The sequence below is a fragment of the Boleophthalmus pectinirostris genome, unplaced genomic scaffold (assembly GCF_026225935.1).
Source record: "Boleophthalmus pectinirostris isolate CB_2022bp ecotype Guang Dong unplaced genomic scaffold, ASM2622593v1 HiC_scaffold_5, whole genome shotgun sequence".
Taxonomy (NCBI): domain Eukaryota; kingdom Metazoa; phylum Chordata; class Actinopteri; order Gobiiformes; family Gobiidae; genus Boleophthalmus; species Boleophthalmus pectinirostris.
The window spans coordinates 36,696,105-36,712,025 of record NW_026571404.1 but is presented as its reverse complement, the minus strand read 5'-3'; positions in this window follow the sequence as shown (position 1 = coordinate 36,712,025).

Below are 15,921 nucleotides of genomic sequence, written 5' to 3'. Positions count from 1 at the left end.
TCCATGACGTGTATTTACAGCCGCAGCATCTCACTCCACATACTTGAAGCTGATAAAATAATATGGGCCACATACAAGAGCCCAGGCCACCAGACCCTGAGGTTATGTAACTCCCCCATGTCCTCAGAAGACCTCCCGGCTCACGACTCGCACATAGACAGACACAACAAAAAAGCCCATATTACACTATTTTCTGATCTATGTTTCCTCATTACAAACAGACCTTGAGTTGTTGATTCTTTACTAGAATCATTTGGATAAATCAGGTCCTGGAATTGCCCGTCTCTACTGAACAAAAGGTAAAAAGAGCCGTTAACTTGAAAACGACAACTATGTGACTGTCATGATCCTCCAGTTTCTCCCTTTCCCACTCCCTTTTGTGTTTGTCTGTGTCACCCGATCCACACCAACTGCACTTCTGCCTCAGTCACTGACCTGAGATCCATCTTCAGTCAACTCATGCCTAAATAAGTCTGGTTCTTCCTCCACTCCCTGCCAGGTCATCAGTTGAACCATATCGGTAACTAGGTCGTGACTCACATTCAGAAGATCTTGTTTTTTTTGAATGTTTAGGTGCTTTTTTCCTGGACGTTTTGTAATTTTGTTGCTCCAAGTGCTCCCTGGATCTCCTGTCTCGTGGCTCATGCTCTACCAGACCCATCTGCTCAATACCTCTCCATACCCACCTGTAAAATAAAACCTCTTAACTTCACCTGAGTTTTGGTTCTGCTTTTGGGTCCAAGATCTGAGCTATATAACAATGACATCATAAGGTGGAACAGAGCATTTTGAGCTTTGGAGATGTAGACAGACTAATAATGAAGGATTATTCAAACAAGAGTGAATGAAACACAACACAACTCCAGGTCTGTTTTTGATGAGGTAACAGCTTTATAACATGGCTTAAAGAGCACAGGAATCCATTTTGTATAATATAGACACTTTAAAGGCACTGATTTTTCCAGTATTAAAAATATGAAAAAGTAAGTAAGTCTTTATTTATATAGAGCTTTTCACAGATATTTTTTTGTCACAAAGACGCTTTACAGAACATTATTCATTCACTCTATACCTGGTGATGGTAAGCTACTATTGTAGCTTATAAGTCGCACTTTTTGGGGGAAATGTATTTTATAAAATCAGAGACCAAGAACCGACATTTCACGTTGAAAGTCAAGTTCTAGTAAAAACAATAGAAGAGAGAACAACAGGCTGTTAACGTCACATATGAACAGTTCTTCAGATAAATATAACATAAACAACAGAACAGAACAAGTTTACCAAACTCAATCCATCTCACTCCAAATCACTAAATCCATTCAATCCTTCATCCTCTGTGTCACTTCTGAACAACTCCGCTTCGACCTCTGGAGATAAACAGCTTCCAATTCTGTGTCGCTGTCGTCAGACTCAGCATCAGTTCCAGTTAGAATTATTCCGGTCTTTCTGAATCCCGACAGGATGGTTTCGGTGTCACTGAAGTCATTTAAATTTTCAGTGGTGCAGAAGTAATGGTGCGATCATGCAGTAAAGTGTATTTACCTTGTTGACATGTTTCGGCTGCTCGCTGCAAGACAACTTCAGAAGTGTCACCGGTGTTGGTGTTGACATGTGCAGTAGAGTGAAGTGACAGTGGTACAGGAGGAACAGGAGCAGCAGATACTGACACACAAGACTAGAACCTCTGGGTCTGGTCAAGTGGTAACGGAGGGAAACAGGGGCAGATTTTTGACATTCAAATGTCTCTTATTCAGAAACTAGAGGAACTATTGAAATAAGTAAAGTATCAGAATGTAGGAAAGAGTTACACTCCAACAGGGTCAAGTTAAACCTGTGATATTCTTTCAAGTTGTTGACAAAAAAATGTAAAAACTCATGTCGGTAACAGAGGGAATGAAATATGCAGCACTTTTTGGCCAATAAATCCAAACAGTGATAACTCTTGGTTCTCACTTCCATATCCTTAACAAACTGGTTTGAATATTTGCTTCATATAGTTTTCTACCATATGGTACAAGATTAGGTTGAAAAACCTCTTACTTTTTGAGTCATGAGATTTTTTATTAAGAAAGGTCATGGTAACGGAGGGAAAAGTAACAGAGGGAAAATTGTACAAACAAGTAGAAGGTGCAGGATTTTACATCATTTGTCGCTTTTTTCTTCTGAATACTTTAATATTACTTCAAAATGAAATGAAACTATTTCTATAAAATATGTCAGTCCTTCCAAGCAAATTTTGATCATTTTAAATACATTTTTTTTAAATCCTGTACCTTCATCAACAGTTCAAAGATGGAATAACACAAGATATGATGAAATACATCCATTTATTTATATGATTTTGCAGGTCTTTGAAATTTGGGAAATAATTTTTGTTCCATGTTTCATACATGGTCTGTTTAAACGTATGGAACTTTAGAACCAAAAATGGAACAGAAAAAAGGTCAACAGTTTCATAAACTAGAGTACATATGTATCTGTTCAATACATTTTTATATCAGATGCATTAACTTGAATTTTTGGCCTTGATGTTTACTTCTGCTTGACCGAGCTCCTCTCGCAACTGTCAGTGTGAACATTTTAATATATAAGTCGCACCTGAGAATGAGTCTCAGAAAACACCCAAACCATGAAAAAAAGTGCAACTTATAGTCTGAAAAATACGTTATGCATTCAGACCATCCTAATTGTTCACCGTGATGAGTTTCTAAGCACTTTTCACAACTTTCAGAGACCACAGTGGAGTTTGGATACCACTGTAATGTTAACAATAACTATCATGCAAGCAGCGCACTTCCTGATTCATCAATAAAATGACACGGTGAACTTACATTGACCCGAAGAGCAACAAGACGGAACAAGACACATTTGCTCAAATACATGGGAAAAAAATGGGGCTTTTAAGACTTATTTTTATTGCGTGACCTTCAACACTGCCGATCCCACGGTCTATATTTAAACCTGTGAAGCACTAAATCTTTGGTTGTTTTTAACGGAAGATTTAGATTTAAAATTCCATAAAAATGACCCCACTACGTTCCCACGGTCAAATCGATATTCATTTCTACGCCAACTATAAAAAAAAACACTTTGAGGGAGTCTGTATCTGTTTCCTTTTTGACACTATGAATCCTTTTGCTCTCCACCCTGAGTCTCTCCCCCTTCAGAGCGCTATCACAACTCTTACAGCTAACCGTAAGGAGGGTTTGAATTGGACCCAGGAGACATCATGAAAATACTCAAACATGCAGGGATGACATCTAAAACCTCCCCAGGCATGTTTTTGATGATTATTTTAATGGTCGACTTGTCACAATTATTCTGATTGATTATTACCGCTCTTTGACGGATGGATTTGAGACTCGAGCTTGTCAGGCGGTCGTATTTAGAAGTGAATGAGAGAGTATCTTCTTACACGTCTGCAGGTCGAGTCAGGTCAGGTTTTATTTGGCTCTGTTTCATCGGGGAGTTCTTCATGTACCATTGATCCATTCTTCATGAGACGTTGCCACACATGGACTTTTTTCTTGGGCAACGTTTGTGCTTGGGGGACGTAAAAATGAGTCTGTTGTACTTGTTTGATCTGTCATAGCTAAACATTTGGCTTAGTACATTAGTGCATGTCACCGCAGAAAGTGTTAAAATTGACTCTCACAGAATCAATTTGAACATTTTCTCAGGGTTTATATGAGTCCAATCTGTTCTAGAGTTAATTTAATGTTTTTGGAAATGTTAATTTAGTAACACTGGACCAAAATTCCTGTTTAACCCCGAAATCAACAGTTATATTAATGTTTTGAGAGTAAATGGACAACACTTTGTGGGGTTATCCTGATTTAACTAAACACTTGTTACTTGTTACACTTTATTTTAGTTAATTTAAGATGAAATCATGTACAAAACTGGTTCAAACTGGTCTTCTCTTACAGGAGTTTGAAGTGGTGGGTGGGAGGTGTCAAATTAACACTAAGGGAAGTTGATTTAACTTGAATCATATCAACTATAACCACAACTCAAACCTCCCATTGAACTTTCAAATAGTTAAAATAACACTTTTTGTGTTAAAAACAACTCTGAAATATTTTACCCTGAAATGTTAACCCTCCAGTTTTTGATGTGCATACAGTAGAAGGGCTGAGTATCATTAAGAAGTTGCAGATATGATACACACCTCGATACATAGGCCACGATACGATACTTATCTTGATACAGTGCGCTTTCCATTTGATAGGATATATTTCATTCAATACAGTTCAATAAAATAATGACTAAGTCATGTCTGTGATATTAAAGATTTTTGGTTAAACCACTTCTTGTGCGAAGTTCATATGAAACACAAACATTTTAATCCTCAAAACAGTAAAAATGTCAAATAAATAAACAAATTTCCCTCCTCTAAACAAGCAACGAAACTGTAGCTGTAACAGAATAATTTAATAAAATACACCAAAAAATGATCTTGGAGATATATCGATACAGCAGTCCACGATATCGATACTGTATCACCACATTAAGTGATGTGACATATTGATAAGTAAATATTTTTGCACACTCCTATACAGTATGATCAGAAAAATAGTTCATAACTTGTATTCTTTCTGTGAGAAGCTACATAGAGATAAATTAGTTTAATGCCATATTGTGGAACATTAACACAACATTTTCATAGAGACTGGTATTGCTAAGTGTAAGTTGAGTTATGTAAGTTTCTGGAGATGGCACGTCATCTGTTTTATTCCATGGAAACAGAAGGCAAAACCAGACTTCAGGACATTGTCCCTGGACATATTCACAGTTTATCCCATCTTTGAAGCACAAAAAACATTGTTTGTTGTATGTATTTGTTTGAATAGTTTTTATTTGCAGACTGGGCAGTAGTATTGTCCCAGGCTGAGTGCACGTGATCAGCTCATGCTGCAGACGGACTGAGAAACCTAATCCTAATCTAATCTCTCCTCTGCTTTATTATTGCTCTGATCAGACACAAACAATCATGTCCTATCAGGGATGATCTAATTACTTTTATTACCTGAATATGAGCGTGATGAAAGGCTTATGAGGACAGTTTATGTGATCAACAGAAAACTTCCAGGAAAATCTAGAAGTCACTTGTGATAAAAATAGATAATAATAATAATGCACTGGATTGATTTAGTGCCTTTTAAAACACTCAAAGTGCTTTACAGAGGATTATTTATTCACCACACTGTGGTGGTAAGATACTTTTACAGTCAAGCTGCAAATCTGCTGCATCAGCCCCTCCGACCTCCACGATCAGTCGCACAGCACATTGACACGAGGCAATGTGAGGTCCACACTGGTGTCCGTGGCTCCTGGTGTTCCCAGTGTCTCCCATCCCAGTCCTAACCAGAGCCAGTCTAGCTTCTCTTCTGAGAGATGATCAGGCTCTGAGCTGCCGGTACAAACACATCTACATGTAAATTAGACCCTCTCACTGTGACTATTTTTGGAAGTTTATTTATTATTTGTTAATTCGTGTGCATTTCCATTACTCAAATTAGCTCCTGCTCATACTGGAATCCTAATCAAATAAAACTAAAACAATGCAGTTTCCTATTCATTTGAAATATCACCTCCATAAACAATCATTCTACTCATTATTTAATATCCTTTCAGCTTTACAGCTCTTATTGAGTTTTAGATGACATCACAATATTCTATAGGCCAATCATATTTAATACAGATGGGGGCAGCTAAAACATAACACAGTTTTAATGCAGATTTATGTTTTAATACAGTGACGTCTATGGTCTAGTCACAAATAGAAATGATCAGGTTCAACATTTTGTGAATTTGTCTTGTCCCTAGAATCGTTCTAGAATCTGGAGACCCCCAATAAATGAAATACCTCTATTGAAATTGGTGAAAAAGATGCATAAATATATTGTCTCTTAATTTTATGTAACAAAAACATGTCTCTTTCATGGATGGATGTGCTGTCTTTTTTTTTTTTTTTTTTTTTGCTTTTGGAACATGCTTTGACCTTTGCCAGAATCAAGATATCAGAATCCAAAGGTGATCCTGATTTGCAGCTCTGAGCAAACACCGGCCTTATCACGTCTTCAAATGCTCCGTCATGCCACACTTTTGTCACACGGCGAGCACACATAAACAGTGTGTTAGGGTGGTTTTATGGCCCCCAAGAGCCCCTCCCCGTCCTCTCACGTTACATCACAGCGGCCCGTGTCCTCAGGCGACCTCCTCGCTCGGCCCCGTGTCCTCACATGACACCTCAGACCCGCCAGATCACAAGACGAGCTGGACCCGGACTTTAAAGATGTACTGCGTAACTTTTGCTCGTCTCCGTGAGTTGAGTATGTTGGGATCCAGAAAACGCACTTCTCCAAAACTTTGCGGAGATGCACGCACGGTCTGTGTCTGCTTACGAGGAAAAAAGAAACTAAAACATATTTCTGCAGAATCAGTGAGTGTTAATCTGAGGTGAGAAAAATGCCAATTTGTTCAAAACGACGGACGACCAATTAATATATTGACATGTTTCATAAATCACTCCCCCTTCAGAGCGCTATCATAACCCAGTCAGCGTAGGTTTCACTAAGGCTGTGTTCAGACTGCAGCCTGAAGTGACCCAAATCCGATTTTTTGGCCTCTATGTGACCTGTATCTGATCTTTTAATAACAGTCTGAACAACACAGATCCTATTTTTTCAAATGTGACCCAGGACATTTGGATATGTGCTCCTGAAACTGATACATATCTGATCGTTTGACATGCGACTTCAGTGTGAACGGCCAAAGCTCATCCATCCACCTACACGTTATCAACAAGACACAAACGTCACTATTCTGCGCTGAAGTAGGTGAAAATTGTTAATGAACTCCGTGTCACTGGAGCAAAGCACATCACCACTCACCACTCTTGGCTCCGTCTCCACATCCACACGTTCCTTTCTACGGACGTCGCTGCCGCTGTCCCACAAAACACCACGACCAAAAACCTCGTCCTTCTCCTTCTCAATCTCCTTAAAACAAGTAAGTTGTTCATGTTCTGGCTCCGGTACGAGAGGAACTTTAAAATCTCCAGGTGCTCAATGCTGCGTCCATGTTTGGACAACTTCCGTAAACACAGAGCACGCTCACTGTGGATGACGTCGTCGTGTCTCCAGTGTCACATGCGGGACACTTTCGGGTTGTTTAACGTTCACACTAGAGTTCACATACAAGTCGCATTTAATTGGAAATGTGAACGACCTCGCAAAAACATCAGATTTCACAAAAAAATCGGAATTGAGCGTTAAACCCTGCAGTCTGAACGTAGCCTAAGACATTGTTTCCTAAAGACTGGGACGCGACCATCACGTGGGTCGCAAAAGATTTTTTTTGGAGTCGCGTTGTCACGATCTGCATGTAGTTCTGCGATATACAGTTCTGACACATGTTGAAATGTTTTGTGTCATTTCTAATCTTTTTGTAATTATTTTATTGACTATTTTGTTCCAGTATTTCTGCTTCAGTTGAATGTTGAAAAGAAAAAGAAATGGGCTTCATTTAGTATCCAAATAGGCGACTTATGGATCCTTTTATTGCTGCTTCAATGACTGTTTTTCATTGTTTCAAACTTAAGTAAAAGTTGAGAGACACGATCACTCAGTCAACAATCAAATATCCTCATTAATGTTCAATAATGCTCAAATCCTTCTCTATTTTGTGATTTATGAATAATGTTTATTGACTTGGGTCACGAAGGTTTGTGACTTTAAAATATGGGTCCCCAGAAAAAAAGGTTGGCAAACACTGCACTGATGAAACTACTGCACATCCAGGGTGACCAGACGTCCCTATTTACCAGACAGTCCCAGTTTGTGCCCCGTGTCTCCTGTCCCAGCAGATTTATACAAAACCATTGATTTGTTCCTAGTGTAAACAAGAAATATCACAGGTGTCCCTATTTTGGACCAATATGAAACCTGCCAACAGTAAAGAGGGGAACATATGAACCTTTTTCACAACAGCTGGAAGTGCCGTGATGTAGGGTAAATGTCTCTTCCAGTTCATGCTTTTCTGTGGCAAAATGTGTTTGTAATTGTCTGGTGTTTTTTCCAGCAGCTTCATAAATCTGCCCCATCACCAAATCTTCAACCAACAAGATCCACAAAGGATAAACATTCTAACATGAAGAATTTATCCACAACTATCAAGGGAAGAAAGACAAAAACGAAAAGGCGAACAACGATGACGCATTAATGAACTACTGAGCAAAACTAACCTTATGGTCGTGAATAAAACAGAAGTAACTTGTTCACTCAGACTCATTCTACAATTAAAATAAAAAATTGATTTCATGATGTAGATATTAGCATAGATGGAGATTTGTGCAGTTTAAATGCTGGAAATGTAATTTGTGAACATCTGTAACATTCAAACTGCACAAATCTCTGTCTATGTTAATATCTACATCATTAAAACAGTTCTTTATTTTAATTCTAGGATCAGTCTGAGTTAAAAAGTTACTCAATAATGAATGACTTATTACTTCTGTTTTATTCATGACCATAACATTAGTTTGGTTCAGTGTGTCACTAATGCGTCGTCGTTGTTCTACTTTACGTTTTCGTCTTTCTTCTCTTGATCGTTGTGGATAAATTCTTCATGTTAGAATGTTTTTCTTTTGTGGTTCTTGTTGGTTGAAAATTTGGTGATGGGGCAGATTTAGGAAGCTGCTGGAAAATATGCCAGACATTTCCACACACATTTGGGCATAGAAAAACATTAACCCACATCGAGGTAGTTCCTGCTGTTGTGAAAAAGTTCTATTGTGGTTTGTTTAAGTAGAAATACAGAAGACAGTACTTGAAAATGACCAAAGGCAAAAAAATGCACCAACAGAGTCCCTCAGATTTTGACTGACCCACTGAGCTGAGAAAGGACAATGTTGCAAGCTCTTTTCACAATTTTATTTTATTTTATGTAACCATCCCAACCTGGGGGTGTCCCAGATCTGTCAAATCTGGTCACCCTCTGCACATCACGTCAGGTTTGTGAAGTTGTGTTGTTTTGTTGTTTTGTATCATGATTTTGTACAGTCTTGTATAGGGGTGTGCATCTATCCATCCATTTTCTTCCGCTTTATCTGGGGCTGGACTGTGGAGGCATCAGTCTAAGGAGGGACTCCCAGACTTCCCTTTCCACACACACTTCCTCCAGCTCCTCCAGAGGGACTCTCATGGGTTCCCAGGCCAGTCCAGTGACATAGTCCCTCCAGCGTGTCCTGGGTCTTCCCCGGGGCCTCCTCCTGGTGGGACATGAACACCTCCCGAGGGAGACGCCCAGGAGGCCTCTGAAGCAGATGCCCTCCCCTCTGCTGCTCCTCTCGACCTGAAGGAGCAGTGGCTCTACTCTGAGCTCCTACCATGTGACTGAGCTCCTCAAAAATATCAAATAATTGATAAATCGTATCATTTTTTGTGATGATACAGTATCAGTATCGTGGGCTGCTGTATCGAGTATTTTTTTTGTATATTTTACTAAATTATTTTGTTACAGCTACAGTTTTGTTGCTTCTTCAGAGGAAGGAAGCTCGTTTATGCGACACATTTGACATTTTTACTCTTTTGATGATTAAAATGTTTGTGTTTATATGAACTTTGCACAAGAAGTGGTTTAGACTTTTAGTGTCACAGTCACAATTTAGCCTTTATTTTTTACTGAATTGCAATGAATCGTTTTGAATTATATTGAATCAAACCGAAAGTGCACTGACTCGAGTACTGTGGCCTGTGTATCGAGGTACGTATTGTATCGTGGCCTGTGTATCGAGATTTGTATCGTATCGTGGCCTATGTATCAAAGTATGTATCGTATCGTGGCCTGCTTATCGAGACATGTATCGTATTGTGGCCTGTCTGTCGAGGTACATATCGTATTGTGGCTTGTGTATCGAGGTAAGTATCGTATCGTGGCTTGTGTATCGAGGTGTGTATCGAGGTGTGTATCGTGGCCTGTGTATCGAGGTGTGTATCGTGGCCTGTGTATCGAGGTGTGTATCGTATCTTTGCCTATGTATCGAGATATGTATCGTATCATGGCCTGTGTATCGAGGTATGTATCGTATCGGCAACTTCTTAATGATACCCAGCCCTAGTCTTAGAACATAACAAGGGTTTGAATAATGTCTGGAAGAGATCCCTAGATTACTCAAACATGCAATTAATGACAAAGAAAACCTCTGTGAATCAATTTCTATTCCTAATATGGAACTGCCTCCAAATTCGGCTCTAGAACAGCCTCGTGAGCTTCATTTGATCGATGACATGTCTTTTTTAAAATCCTACTTGTATGAGAGATTGAGAAAATAGAATTGTCGTGAGTACAAAGCATTGGGCGTGCGGTGGCGGATCAGAGCGACGACGCCTTGGGTACAGGAGAATAAAGACGAGTCGAATGTGCATGAATCACTCTGAATGCAATCGCACCATGAGCACGCTGCCGAATCATCCTGACTTATTGTTTTTGTTTACACACACAGCTGATTCAGATGACCTCCTTTCTCCTCTGGATACATGAAAGCAGAGACGCGCCGGGCATTCTGACCTCTCAACACAATATCCAGGCCAAAGGGAGACCAGCTCAGGTTCTCTCCTGTGCGCCAAATTATTCTCAATATTTGGCAGCGGAGCGTATCCCCTGGGAGAGCGAGGGGGGCTGGGATAAATGTAGGTGTCAGCGGGAAAGGCTAAGTCCCCATCTGCGCGTTGTTGCCATGCTTAGTTTTGTTTTGAGGCTACTTTTGGCGATGCCGTGCGAGCTTTAGGACCGACTCAGCAGACATGAGGTCAGCGCTTCTACAATCAGTGACCTGTTTACGTGTTTTTTACAAGAAAATCAAAACGACAAAGCCCTTTACAGTTTGATCGCTGAGTAGAATGCTTAAGGAAGATAACCCTCCCTTCTTCTTGTGTGTGTGTGTTTTGTTAACCTTTCAAGACCAAAGGGCAATTTTAGGACATCATTTGTTCTCGCCTGGATTTTTTTCTTAATTTTGCTTTTAATACTCCAAATTTTACTCCCTAGTGAAGTGTTATACATCTATTTTTTCAGCACAACCTCTTACGTCACATTCTGCATGCTGTAGCTGTGTCAGATGGTCGTAATAAAAGCTATAGGACCAGAAATACACACACACACACACAAAAAAAAAAAAACAGAAAATAAAATTCACACTCTTTCATACAAAACATACAGCAAACATGTATAAAAAACTTTTTGGACATAAAAAATGCTTAATTTAGGGCCTTAGCTACAGTACAAAAGTGCACAGACCAAGATGCATAATTTTCCATTTATTTAAAAAATAACAGCACTTACAGCTGCTTTTTCAATTATTACAAACACAGACGCTCACAGCATCGACCATTTTGACTCACTACACCAGGGGTCACCAAACCTTTTTCTCTGGGGGCCACATTATCACTCCTGACTGTGATGGGGGCCAGGGTCTCTTCATATAACAGAATTGTTTGACCCTGACGATGCAGATTTTATTCTTCTTTTTCTTTTGCCACACTTTCTTTACTTATCAGACAAACTGCTCACTCCTCACACTGAACAAAAAAATGATTGGTCATCCAATGTTGTTTGAAAACTCGGCACTCTCTGTCAACTTTTACTACTTTAACATGAGTCATTTTGTTGTCCTTAACTGCACTACACAACTCTGTGCACAAGCATTGACTGTCACTGTTTGATCTCGAGTTTGTCAGGTGACGAAAATTTGGCTTCAAATGTAAATACATCATATAATTATTTAAATATAACTATAAATACTTTATATTAATATAATTTTTTATAATAAAAATCAACAAAATGCAAGATGCAGATTTGCCAAAAAGTAATAAAAAGGCCATGACATCTTTTGAGGATTGCCTCACAGGGCCAGTTCAAGGGGGGGGGCAGATCAAAGTGGCATAGAGGGCCAGAGTCGGCCCGCGGGCCTTAGTTTGATAACCCCTGCACTATACTGTTTAGCTCAACACGACTTCCTCAAATTTTCCATTCAGTTTTTCTTATAGATAAAAAATATTCAAATATTAAGAGTTTAAATTCATCACAGCACCATTAAAATGCAAGATTCTGTGAAATGCTTTAATAACAGCAGTTTATAAAGTGTCAGTTATAAAGTTACTACAGAGCCACAGAGCTGATTCGCCCTGAGCAAACTTGCAAACTTTAAATCCCCTTTTTTTGTTGTTGTTGTTGTTTTTTTTTTTCTTTTCAGAAAGTCTTTGGTGAAAAATGAATGAGAAATTTACTTCTGGAAGACAAGAATTGGTTAAATGTTTTCATTGAAACTAAAACACAAAATAACTCTCTACGTATTAAAAAGTACAACAATTCCATACATTAATTGTCACTATAACAAGAGGTATTGTTGCATGCGTCACTTTTGTGTCACCATTGCCATTTTAATCCAGTTGGTTTAAACCTAAAATGCCTCTCTCTGATCTGAATGGTCTCTACCTAAACCCCAGCACCCACAGCCAGTCATGAGTCAGTGCTAGTGCAGCCTCTGCAGCTCAGAGAGGGAATCCTGGAGGTTCTGAGCTTCACATGTGGTCTGGTCTGTCCATGTACTGAGACTGAGACAAACTTGTTTATATATGTGTGTTATATACATGTGTTCTGTTGATTTTTAGACAATACTCTGCACTGAAAGGAGTATCCATGTTCAAGTTGTGAGGTGAAAGTTCTAACCACTGCACTATTCATTGATGCATCATTTCACCTTTTCAGACGTCATATGAGACTCATTGTCCAGGAAATTATGTGAATGTAATTTGCCACCAAAAGTGTGGATGATGTAACTGTCATGTAACTCTGGTGTCTTGGAGAGTGAGAAAACCGAGCGCCAGTGAATCTGGTCCAGTGTGAAAATGTGCCCGAGTAACGCAGATGTGCTGTGAACTCCTCAGAGCACGAAATAAACCTGTGAGTGAGACTGTGGGCGTCATGAAGACAGAAGGACCCTCCATATCAGACAGTGGAGTGAAAATCCCACAGAACAGAATGAGATCAGGCGGGGAATATGTTGTGCTGTATCAACTGTTTACCAAAGTGTCATAGTGTCAGATTTACAAGTCAAAAACATACATGGAGCAGCATTTTACTTTGTCTATATTTGTAATTCATTCATTGCTTGGTGTCTCCTTTCAAATGTCAAATACTTTACCTTTCAGTAATGCAGTACACATGTGAGCTTTATATTTAAGATCTACTGTACTTGTGTCTAACCTGATTCATCAGCCGGTTTCACTTCATGGAAAACGTCTGACCTCGTAGCATTAGGCACTTTTTTCATTTAACCAATCGCTGCTATTTGGTTGTGACACATGTAATCCGGCATTAACGGGGTTAACTGGTATATTAAGCTTTTCCCAAATCCCGTAGGAAGAAGGACAATAATGTCTTTCCCCTTGATGAAATTCACCAAACATTCTCTTTGTTCCGGCTTTAAATCCTCGATCTCGAGAATCGTTGCCAACACAGAATGTATGTCTCTTCACTGATTGACTGGTGCCTGGACTCCAACTTCCGGGGTTCTTTCAAACTGTCTAGTGCAGGGGTGTCCGAACTTTTTTCATCAAGGCCACATATGTAAACACAGATGAAGCAGAGACTGATCGAGGGCCACAGACTCGAGCTCAGTACAGTGAATAATTCAAATATGTGCATGTTTAACACGTTAGAATGAGCCATCAGTCTTTATTCACGCTAAGATCCTCAAAACCACACATTAAATATTAAATATCAGCTTTATCAAGGTGGAATTTCAAAAAAACTTGCAGTGAAAAATTTATTTTTAATTGATGCAAGGTCATTTAGGCCAATTCACCTGGAAGCCTGGGGGCCACGAAAACGGGCCATAGTTTGGACATGCCTGGTCTAGTGTATTCTGATTCCTGATCTAGTCGGTGGAGAGAAATGAAATTGAGCAGAGCCACTAGGTGGCGCCAGACTGGCTGACTTGTGTCTGATGTATAGTTATAATCTATGAGAGCCGTGGATCATTGTGTCATAATTTTGACATTTTAAATTGCAATATCTAAAGTGGGAACTGACATCCATAAATGTCCTCACAGCAAAAAGCCATGCAGCTTTCGGCCTCTTCTATGGACAGCCGCACATCCCACTAAATGAATAGCATTTGTACCAAAATGATTACACAAAGTTTGCTTAGTGGCGCTTGGCAGAAATGGCGCTGTCAGAGGTGTGGGAGCCAAACTCTGCTTTGGCCCATGAAAGTTGTGATGAAACACACTTAAAAACGAATTGTGTTGAAGAACTGTAATTTTTACAAAGTGAGAGATGAGTCTGGAGCACTGTTTACACCACAGTGTAAAATACATTTGTTATGTCTTTTAATGTTTTTAAGACAGTAAAAATATCTTAAGTACTACAATTAAAGTTATTTTGAACTTGGGTAAGAAAGTGCAGTCAGGGATGGTATTGTTGGCAGGACTAAAACCAAGACTAAACCAGTACTATACCAGGACTAACCAGGACTAAACCAGGACTAAGCCAGGACTAAACCAGGACTAAAACCAGTACTAAACCAGGACTAAAATCAAAACTAAAACCAGATCTAAACCAGCAGTAAACCAGGACTAAACTAGGTCTAAACCAAATCTAAACCAAGACTAAACCAGGACTAAACCAGCACTAAAATCAGTACTAAACCAGGACTAAAACCAGGACTAAACCAGAACTAAAACCACGTTTAAACCAGGACTAAGTCTAAGTCTAAACTAGGTCTAAACCAGGACTAAAATCAGGACTTATCCAGGATTTAACCAGGACTAAACAATGCCGTGGGTCACATTCACCCAGTTTGAAAACCCCTGGTCTAGTTAATAATGAAAATGATCAAGTTCAACATTTGCGCTTTTACCTTTTGGATATTTCATGCACAGTTTAATCAAAAGGGAAAACCGGCACATCAAAATATAACATCATCACATCTAGAATCTGAAAACCACTAATATCGGTTCTCAACATTAACAATAATATTCGAGGATTTTCCCAGATATTATGTCAGCCTGATATTGAAAATGTTGTCGATATTTGGCACCGATATGTTTTTCTACACTGCCCTGGTCTCTGTGTGCACATATGCCTTAAAAAAATACATATCGGCGCATCCTTATTTGCAGTTTAGGAAAGTATTTTTCTAGTTTTACAAAGTTTTACACATGCACAAAGCAAAAACTGGCAACCACTTAACTAACATACCACAGTGTATGAAATGAGCAATTCTGTTTTATAACTTGGCTGACACTTTGTTTGGTAAATGCCTCTGTTTACACGATTGAAGTCTGGTGTTATGTATCTTACCCACATATTTCTCAACCCGGAGCACAGTCCATGTTGTGAAAGCTGCGGGTGCAGAGGAGCCTCACGGAGCAGTTCACACCGAGTGACAGAAGAGCAAACAGCGGCGGGGCATCCTGTTCACACCGGTCGCTCCACGATCCTGTGTCTGGACTAATAAACCCCCGCAAAGTGTCAGGGTCATGGTGTGAGTTCAAACTGACCAAAATATACTCGGATGTCAATAAAGGATGACATGAAGCACCCTTATTACGACATTGTAGTATTTTGTTCTAAGCTGACCTATTATGCAAAATGAACTTTTTAAAGCCTTTAACCTTGTTATAGTTGTTTCCCCTCACCATTTCCCTCTCATTTCATTTTTAATTAAATTTTAAAATCAGCTCCAACACCTGGGACTGACGTTGGACCAGACATTGACATTTAAGAAACACATTAAGCGCCTCACAAAAACTGTTCATTTTTAACTTAGTGAACTTTAGATCCTTCATGACTCTATATGCAGCATGAATGTTTTTACACTCCATGATTGTGTCTCATAGGCTACGTTCAGAC